The sequence below is a fragment of the Phodopus roborovskii genome, unplaced genomic scaffold (genome assembly GCF_943737965.1).
Source record: "Phodopus roborovskii unplaced genomic scaffold, PHOROB, whole genome shotgun sequence".
Taxonomy (NCBI): Eukaryota; Metazoa; Chordata; class Mammalia; order Rodentia; family Cricetidae; genus Phodopus; species Phodopus roborovskii.
The window spans coordinates 33,527,643-33,533,642 of record NW_026126567.1 but is presented as its reverse complement, the minus strand read 5'-3'; positions in this window follow the sequence as shown (position 1 = coordinate 33,533,642).

Sequence of the window (6,000 nt, the reverse complement as noted above, 5' to 3'; positions counted from 1 at the left end):
TTCTCTAGACGCCTGCAGAGTGCAACCAGGTTCTGTGTCAGATTATCACAAAATGTCTTCTAGTTCAGTTCCCAAAAGGACCCTTGTTCCCTGCGTATAACACCATGCTCTGGGCCTCTGCCCTCTGCCCTCTGCTGTTCTCTCAGCATTCTTGCTTTTTGAGCTCCCACTAGAATGGCCCCCGAATACTGACTAGCGCTTACTATATCCAAGGGCTTTCCTAGTTCATGAAGTTAACCTTTTCCACTTTCCTCTTGCAAATCAGTTCCCAAAGCCTAAGGACCACATGGTCATGTTTATCACTACAGGGCCCCACTTTTTTGTTCCAAATTTTTCTGCATTAGTTACTTGTTTTGTTGCTGTGACAAAACACCCTGGCAAAGGCAACTGATGGGAGGAAGGGTTTGTTTGGACTCAAAGTTCCAGGTGCAATCTATGGTGGAGAAGTTATGGTGGCAGGGACTTGAGGCAGCTGGTCACATTCATCTGCAGCTAGGAAGCAGCAGGAGATGAATTAGCGCTCAGCTAATGAATTCACTTTTAGTGAGGTCAGTACCAAGCCCGTGGAATGGAATGGTGCTGCCCAAATTGATGGATCTTCTTCTTCTTCTTCTTCTTCTTCTTCTTCTTCTTCTTCTTCTTCTTCTTCTTCTTCTTCTTCTCCTCCTTCTTCTCCTTCTTCTCCTCCTTCTCCTTCTCCTTCTCCTTCTTCTTCTTTTCCTCCTCCTCCTTCTTTCTTTCCTTCCTTCATTTTTTTCTTTCTTTCGTGGGAGGGCATGTTTCAAGACAGGGTTTCTCTGTGTATAACAGTCCTGCTGCTGTCCTGACACTGGCTTTGGAGACCAGGCTGGTCTCGAACTCAGAGATCTGTCTGCCTCCACCTCCAAAGTGTTGGGATTAAAGGCATGGTGTGCCACAACTGTCAGCTGATGGCATTTCTTCTAATCTCTTAATATGGGCAGTGCCTCACAGACTTACCCAGATGATGATTCCAAATTCTATCAAGTTGGCTATCGGTATTTACACTCACAGGACATCACTGGCCCTCTTTATTTGTTCTTCCCGATTGACTACAAGAAACACATTTCCTTTTTCTTCCTTTCACCATTACCATTGTTTACAGGGATGTTGAGCATGAGGGAGAGCCTTAAGTTTTAAGACTGCAAGGGCTTATGCTTCAATCCTAATGACTACTAACATTTAGAATTATCATTTAAGGGTGCCTTACGCAAACCATTACATCACAAAAGAAGCTAAAAATTAATATTTCAGGGACAGGCAGATGATTCCGTGAATAGGGAAATCTGAGTTCAAATCCCCAGTACCCATATAAAAAGCCAGGCATGGGCCTGCACAGTACCATAGGGAGCAAAGACAAAATGATTGCTGGGGCTTGCTGGCCATCAGCCTAGCTCCAAGTTCAGTGTCAGACTATGTCTTAAAAAATACAAGGAGAGTGGTATTCTACTCTGGATCCTATACATACACAAACAGCATGCACATACATGTATACATACAACCCCCCATACACATGAACCAAACAATATTTTTAAATTAACATTTCAATTAGTTAACATTTTAGTTAGGTAGGCCTGCCTTAAGTAAAATCCTGGATAACTAATTTTTTCTGGTTTTTTTTTTTTTCTGTCTCAGTTTTCACCCACCACTGTTATTAAATCTACCCCCCCCCCGTGTGTGTGTGTGTGTGTGTGTGTGTGTGTGTGTGTGTGTGTATGATAGGGCCTCTTACAAACCTGAATGTTGCTAATTTTGACTAGTTTAGCTTGCCAGTTTTCCCCGACCACCACACCCCCAATCCCATGTCTTTGAAGTGCTGGGTTCACAGGTGGCTGCCACCCTGCCCAGCTCTTATGTGGAATCTGAACTTTCATCCTCACGCTTGCATAGCAAGTACTTAATGCACTGAGCCCTTTCTCTAGACCCAGTTCTTGCACTTTAGTTCATCATTATGTCAATGAAAGGAAAACAAACAAAAGCAGGCAACAGCTCCTATACTTATATTAATATAATTCACTAATGGTCCCCAAATACTCTCTTTTGTGTAAAAAGTATGTATCCTCCAATTTATATGTGTCAATGCCCAGCAGTGGTGGCTCACAGCTAGAAGAATGGCTCAGTGAGTTCGATTCCCAGCACCTATGTCCAGTAGCTGGTAGCTACCCAATAATCCAATGTCTCAGGCTTTTCAGAGAACCTGCATGCAGATGCCCATATCCACACATAGACACATGAATGAATATAATTAAATATAAGAAACAAATATCTAAGAAACCATGCATTTACAAAAGTCTACTCATCAAGAATTTTCCCTGGTGGGTACCAAGATAGACAGACTTAGTAGTTTCCATGATTATACAAATCACAGTAGAAACCCCCTCAACAACCTAGTCCCAATGGTTCAACAAAACTCTCAAAGGCCATTTTAGCCTTCTGTGTCATACATACAATGAATCCTTTATTGGTTGTTTATCTTGTTGCTATGACAAAATACCTGACAAAAGCAACTTAATGAAGGCGATGTTTATTTTGGCTCCTAGTCCTGGGAAGGAATATAGCCCATCCTGGCAGGGAAGGCACAGCAGCCGTAGTGGGAGGGGGTATTTCACATCACATCCACAATCAGGAAGCAGAAGGCAATAAATGTTTGTGCTCAGTTTGCTTCCTCTTTTTAACTGAGTCTGGGATCACAGCCCATAGGATGATGCTGCCTATATTTAGGACTTACCCTCCCCAGTTAACCTAAGATAGGTAGGTAATCCCTTTCAGATATACTCAAAGATTTGTTTCCATGGAGATTATAAATCCCATCAACTTGACAGTCAAGATTCATCACCACAACTCCAAAATACTCAGAGGGAATTCCACAGAGCTTCTAAATCAGCACCCTGTCATCTAAACTGCACAAGAGGCTAGACAATCAAACAGAACGGACACAACTTAGCCAACACTAGTCATCAGGACTCCAAACCACAAGGAAGGCAAAACCTGAGTTGCACCAACAGTGAAGAAACATAGCATGGGTCAGACCTTCTCAAGAGTCCCAAGCCAAGTCTAGACACTCATTTCTATGCTTTCCCAAAAAGAGGTGTAAGGGTGTTGATGTCGGCTGAATGGGAGGAAGAAAGAGTCCCTGGAGTGAAGTGACCTCAGCACCTTCGTAAATCCCTTCAGTCTGCTCTCCACCCAGGGTCAATTTATTATAAATAAGCTATTCTTTCTTCTGGACATGGCTTGACAAATAAATAGAATAGAATAGAATAGAATAGAGTAGAGTAGAGTAGAGTAGAGTAGAGTAGAGTAGAGTAGAATAGAATAGAATAGAATAGAATAGAATAGAATAGAATAGAATAGAATAGAATAAAAAAAAATGCTACCAAAACTGTTAGTATCATAGCCTGGGTCCTAACAAGCCTGGATGAGTAAGGCTTAGCCACTTGTGCTCAATACGCCAATTAAACAGACAAGCAATAGTGCAAAGTAGAAAGGGAAGCTGTATTCAGTGTGGCCACACTGGGAAGAGGACTAAGAGATTCTGTGACACCCTCTAAATAACATGATGCTTAGGTTTAAATAAGAAGGCAAAAAGCAAATGTAACTAAGCAATCCTGGTCAACCAAGGTGTCATAGACCCATCATTGACTGGGCTCCAGTTTCCCTGCAAATTGGCTGACAAGGACTCAGAACTGTGAAATTTCTTGTGTGTGTGTGGAGGGGAGGGGGAGAAGACAAGTTCCTCCTCTAGCTGACACCAGGCTTCAGTCTATTCCTTTTCCAAGTATGCAATTCTTAGGGAAATTCCAGGCCTGGAGACTGATTGCCAGGGGGAGGCGCACAGGGTTTGACATTATCTCTGCCCCTGCCAGGATGCTTATAGCCATCACCAGAAACTGACTTCTCTTCATCATCATGGATGGGTTGACTCTTAAGCATCTACTGATGTGTAGAATGCCTTGGATTCTGTAAGGAACACTCACCCAGGCTCCTGTGTAGCTGTCAGTTTTTAAAGTCACACTTTGAAGGTTCATAACTCTTCTCTCTGTCCTTTCCCATGTCCTTACACCTTAATCTCTTCCAACCACGTCCTAATCCTACAAGCTGTGGAGCAGGGAAGGCTGACCAGTGATGTCAACATTTGTCCAAGAATAAATCCTATATGCTGTTTAGGAAGAAAGGCAAAGAAGTCTACTCTCATAGATAACAGTGTTATGGTCTGAAGCAGAATTAAAGAACTGCTCAAGATTTCTTGACCAAATTATCTTTAAAAACACTTTCCCTTTTTTAGTTAACATATTAATTGTGTCTACTTCTAGAGGTCAGTCTGTTATTTCACATATGTATACAACCTGTAGTGATAAGATCAAGGTGCCTGGTATAACAATATTTCCTCAAACATTTATCATTTCCTTCTTAAGGAACATTCAAAATGCCTTCTGCTAGCTCCTTTGAAATACACAGTTCTTTGTCTGTCTTGATTATGCCACTGTACTAGAGAACAATTTGCCTTCTAACCTCTGCTTTCTTGAAGGATCAGTGGCTTTTCATTAGCATCAGAGGGCCTCAGGGCTCATCTCTGAGTCAGGGAAGTGAGACAAATCCTGTCTTTTTATAGGCTCCTGGTAATGAAACAGCAGGCACATGCATCAGTCTTGCCAGGGCCTCAAATCCTGCCACTCACAGACAAAGACTCTTTAACAGGGTGATGTTAGGATCTCCTGTTACTTAATAGCACCAGAAAGGGCACTTTAAATAAAGTACTTTTGACAAAGGTTGGAAATTCACAGAGGTCCCTCTGCCAGGGGTTATTGGTAGAATAAACGCTTGCCCATCTGGTATGAACACTAGTTTGACATCTCAAGGATAAGGAGAAGGGTACCAGGGGACAAGATGGGGAAGGGAAAGAACAGAGGGTCTTCCCTAAGGTCACCCCCCCAAAAAAAAAGTCAAGGAAAGACGGGGGACTCGCAAGTGTCTTGCAGTACCTTTTGAACTATAAATGGCATACATTCTCTGGAAGAAAAGAAATTTTTTAGGAAGAATTGTAGGGGGAATAGGTACATCTTGAGAAATCTAGAAAAGGCTCTTTGCAATAACAAATATATATATTACCATGCCGTCCATTGCTGTAGACATACCAGGGCCTTTCCATTACACTTGGAATAAAACATTTTCAACATAGATTTTTTTTTTTTCCTGAGTCCTCTCGTTTTCATTTTGTAGCTTCCTTTTCTTTGCTATTCCAAAATAGCTGGTCTGTCCTCAATTCTCCCAGCTTACACTGCTCTCTCATCACAGGACCTTCACACAACAAGTTAACTCTGACAAAATTTTTGCCTGCTCAAACCTGTTCTCAACTCAGCAGGCAGTTCCTTGGAGAACTCTTTCCTGGTCTTATTAAAACATTGGTTCCTTTCATATTCTGATGTATCCTTTTAATTTGTATTCTAACGTTGATACTTTTATTTTTTTGTATAATTATTTTCATAACAGAAATTCTCTGTTAAGATCTAATTATTGCTAGAGCTAGAACACTGCCTTTAAGAAAATGGGCAAGTGATAAAATATTCACTGAAGAAATAAAGGAAGAAGGGAAATAAAGCATCGCTGAGAGGGATGGGGAGATGACTCAGTGGTTAAGAGCACTGGGTGCTCTTCTAGAGGACCCAGGTTCAGTTCCCAGCACCCTCATAGCAGCTCACCACTACCTGTAACTCCAGCTCCAGGAGTCCTGATACCTTCGCGCAGACATAAAATAAAAATATAAATAATAAAAAAGAATTGCTGAGAAAGATGAAATGGGGAGAGAATGAATAAATGGATGGATGAATGCTCACTTTTGCCTTATGCCCACATCACTGAAAATAGAGCACCTCAATGTGTAATGGGAACATAATCTACTTGACTTTATTAGATAAATATTTACATATTTTTTGGAAATCATGGGATACCACACAAAAGAGATTGCTCTTTATTCCTCGTTGT